Source organism: Nycticebus coucang, chromosome X (assembly GCF_027406575.1).
Source record: "Nycticebus coucang isolate mNycCou1 chromosome X, mNycCou1.pri, whole genome shotgun sequence".
Taxonomy (NCBI): Eukaryota; Metazoa; Chordata; class Mammalia; order Primates; family Lorisidae; genus Nycticebus; species Nycticebus coucang.
In genome coordinates, this window is record NC_069804.1 from 79156632 (window position 1) to 79160564 (window position 3933).

At 45.5% G+C, this 3933-nt stretch overlaps 1 pseudogene across 1 annotated transcript; it reads left to right on the forward strand.

Annotated features, from left to right (window-relative positions):
• The first annotated feature begins 1265 nt into the window (after nucleotides 1–1265).
• LOC128577260 (apoptosis-stimulating of p53 protein 2-like) lies at nucleotides 1266–3410 on the forward strand (annotated as a pseudogene). Its single transcript, XR_008377532.1, has one exon. The product of XR_008377532.1 is annotated as an apoptosis-stimulating of p53 protein 2-like (transcript).
• Nucleotides 3411–3933: the final 523 nt, after the last annotated feature.

Below are 3933 nucleotides of genomic sequence, written 5' to 3' on the forward strand. Positions count from 1 at the left end.
GGCATGGCAGGCTAGGCGCAGTGGCTCATGCATGTAATCCCAGGACTCTGGGAGGCCAAGGCAGGTGAATTGCTGAGCTCACAGGTTCGAGACCAGCCTGAGCAAGAGCAAGACCCCCATCTCTAAAAGTAGCCAGGTGTGCTCGGCATCTGTAGTCCCAACTACTCAAGAAGCTGAGACAAGAGAATTGCTTGAGCCCAGGAGTTTGAAGTTGCTGTGAGGTATGATACCACAGCACTCTACCGAGGGCAATAAAGTGAGACTCTGTCTCAAAAAAAGGGAGGGCATGGCAAACTCAGGCAAACAGGTTTAGTCATAGACTAGAATCACACTGTAAATTATAATTCCTATCCATGGTCAGAGAGACAATCGATCATTTTTCCTATACAATTAAGAGAAGTTCCAAATGACAAATTGGGCATGATACAAGAGAATCCAAGCAGCAAGTCATAATGCAGAAGTTAGATGGAACTTTATGACCCACAGTTCCAAGAGATCTATTCACAGTAATGTATTGTAGTTCTAACCAGTGTCCTGATCCCAGAGGGTAACTAGGGAAAGAGGCAGGGCAGACTAACCCCATGAAAATCAAGACAAGCAGAAATGACACAGTTCCAAGTTGATGATGGAGAGATTCCACTGAGGGAGAAAGAAAAAAAAGTGCGTCCCTTTTCAATGTTTGACACGGTGGACCAGTCTGCTGCCCCACCCTCCTTTGGTACTCTGAGGAAAAACCAGAGCAGTGAAGATATCTTGCAGGATGCCCAGGCTTCCAATAAAAATGTAGTTTAAAGTACCACCTCCTCTTCCTACCAAACCAAAACATTAATTTGCCTTATTTTGGACAAACTAATCAGTCACCTTCAGACATGAAGCCAGATGGAAATCCTCAGCAATTGCCAACAACTGTCACATCCATGGGAAGCCAGACCCAGCGGCCGCCCGGAGCCCTGCTGCCTCCCAATGCGCCTGCACCTGGCCAAGACCAAGCCCTTCCTCCAGGCTCAAAGCAGGAGAGTCCACCTGCTGCTGCTGTCCGGCCCTTCACTCCCCAGTCTTCCAAAGATACCCTACTTCCACCCTTCAGAAAACCCCAGACTTGGGCGGCGCCTGTGGCTCAAAGGGGTAGAGCCCCGGTCCCATATGCCGAAGGTGGCGGGTTCAAACCCAGCCCCGGCCAAAAAAAAAAAAAAAGAAAAGAAAACCCCAGACTGTAGCAGCAAGCTCCATATATTCCATGTATACGCAGCAGCAAGCTCCATATATTCCATGTATACGCAGCATCAGACTCCAGGGAAAAACTTCCAGCAGGCCGTGCAAAGTGCGTTGACCAAGACACATACCCGAGGGCCATACTTTTCCAGTGTATATGGCAAACCTGTGATTGCTGCTGCCCAAAATCCACAACAGCACCCAGAGAACATTTATTCCACTAGCCAGGGCAAGCCTGGCAGTCCAGAACCTGACACAGAGCCTATTTCCTCAGTTCAGGAGAACCATGAAAATGAAAGAATTCCTTGACCACTCAGCCCAACCAAATTATTGCCTTTCTTATCTAATCCTTACCGAAACCAGAGTGATGCTGACTTAGAAGCCCTACGAAAGAAATTGTCTAATGCACCAAGGCCACTGAAGAAATGTAGTTCTATTACAGAGCCAGAAGGTCCTAATGGGCCCAATATTCAGAAACTTTTGTACCAGAGGACCACTATTGCTGCCATGGAGACCATCTCTGTCCCATCATACCCATCTAAGTTGGCTTCAGTGACTGCCAGCTCAGAAAGCCCAGTGGAAATCGCGAATCCATATTTACATGTGGAGCCCCAGAAGGAAGTGGTCTCCCTGATTCCTGAACCTTTGTCCCCAGAGGCTATGGGGAGTGCCGGTCCAGAGAACAGTGACATGCCAGTTCCTTCTTCAGGCCTTGATCATGTGCCTGAAGGAGTCCCAGACAGTAGCCCTGATCTCCAACAGAACGTGGAAGAACCAAATCCAGAGGCTCCCCGTCTGCTTGACGTGTACCTGGAAGAATACCCTTCTGGGGAGCCCAAAGGGCCTGGAGAGGACTCTGTGAGCATGCGCCCACCTGAGATCACTGGGCAGATCTCTCTGCCTCCTGGCAAAAGGACAAACTTGCGTAAAACCGGCTCAGAGCGTATTGCTCACGGAATGAGAGTGAAATTCAACCCCCTTGCTTTACTTTTGGATTCATCTTTGGAGGGAGAATTTGACCTTGTACAGAATTATTTATGAGGTCGATGACCCAAGCCTGCCTAATGACGAAGGCATCACAGCACTTCATAATGCTGTGTGTGCAGGGCACACAGAAATCGTTAAGTTCCTGGTACAGTTTAGTGTAAATGTAAATGCTGCTGATAGTGATGGATGGACTCCATTGCACTGTGCTGCCTCATGTAACAATGTCCAAGTGTGTAAGTTTTTGGTGGAGTCAGGAGCCGCTGTTTTCGCCATGACCTACAGTGACATGCAGACTGCTGCAGATAAGTGTGAGGAAATGGAGGAGGGCTACACCCAGTGCTCTCAGTTTCTTTATGGAGTGCAGCAGAAAATGGGCATTATGAATAAAGGACTCATCTATGTGCTTTGGGATTACGAACCTCAGAATGATGATGAACTGCCCATGAAAGAAGGAGACTGCATGACAGTCATCCACAGGGAGGATGAAGAAGAGACCAAGTGGTGGTGAGCGTGCCTTAATGACAAGGAAGGATATGTTCCACACAACTTGCTGGGACTGTACTCAAGAATTAAACCAAGACAAAGGAGTTTGGCCTGAAACTTTAACAGCATTTTAGTTAATGAAGAATTGATATCTGTTATCACTAAGAAGAAGAATACACTTGTTTTTAGCAAAAATTTCAAAAGACTTGTTTTAATGACTGTGTAGCTTCAAAGCAGCGAAGAATGTCTCTAGAAGAAAATGAAGGATTAAAGATTTCACTACTACAGGACAGTCAGCATGATGAAATGGAATTTACAAGGGAGCAGACCATACTGTGTTGGAGCAAAGGTGTTCCATGTAGCACTCAGAAAAATATACAGTGACAATCCTGTTTTCTATAAGAAATTGGACGTTTATTGGACTGTTGGGAAATCGGCTTTATGTCCTGCTTAGTGGGCATTTTTAGCACTTGCTTGCATGCCAGGAAGGACTAGTGCCATTATGGCACCATCTCTGATGTTCCCCTAACACCAGGAGTCCCTCGGGGGCCTGTATGAAGGCTGGATGGTGCCATATACTTGTATGTTGTCAGCAAAGAACTGTCAGTTGGTTGTCCATGAGCAATAACTTTATTGTATGAGTTCTTGTAGCATCTTAAGGATTTTACATACATTTGAAATATTAAAACTAAGCTATACTTTCAGTAGTTAGACTTAAAATCTTATTTGTAGGCTGAACTTGAATTTATATTTATTGTCTTTTGTATCTCAGTAATTAGAGACTTGGTATAGACTTACCCATAACATTTGTCAAGTTCATAGCTAGCTTTAAAAATAATTGTAATAAATTAAACTTTTTGACTGTAAAAAAAAAAAAAGAAATGACACAGTTCCACAGATTAAAAAAAAAAAAAAATCCCAGCCCTCAGCTTCCCACTGGGGAGAAAATGAGTTGATCCATCCCTCCAGTGCCCCAACTTCTCCAGGGCTGCCTAAAGAACTAGCATCTGTATCTCCAGTCTTGAAGCTCTGATGGATCCAGCAGTCTAGCAGCTCAGGAAAGAAGACAGTGACTTAGATAGGTAGATGCCATAGCTCCACCCTGTGGATCAGCACAGAACAAGCAGACAAAACTACAGCTGCCTGGGGTAGAGGCTCTCAGAATCTCTGGCAGAGCTCCTTGATAGGAGTCTTTTCCTATACAAGGCAAGCCCTTGACAACTGAGGGAAGTACCTTCTTTTTCTAATGTA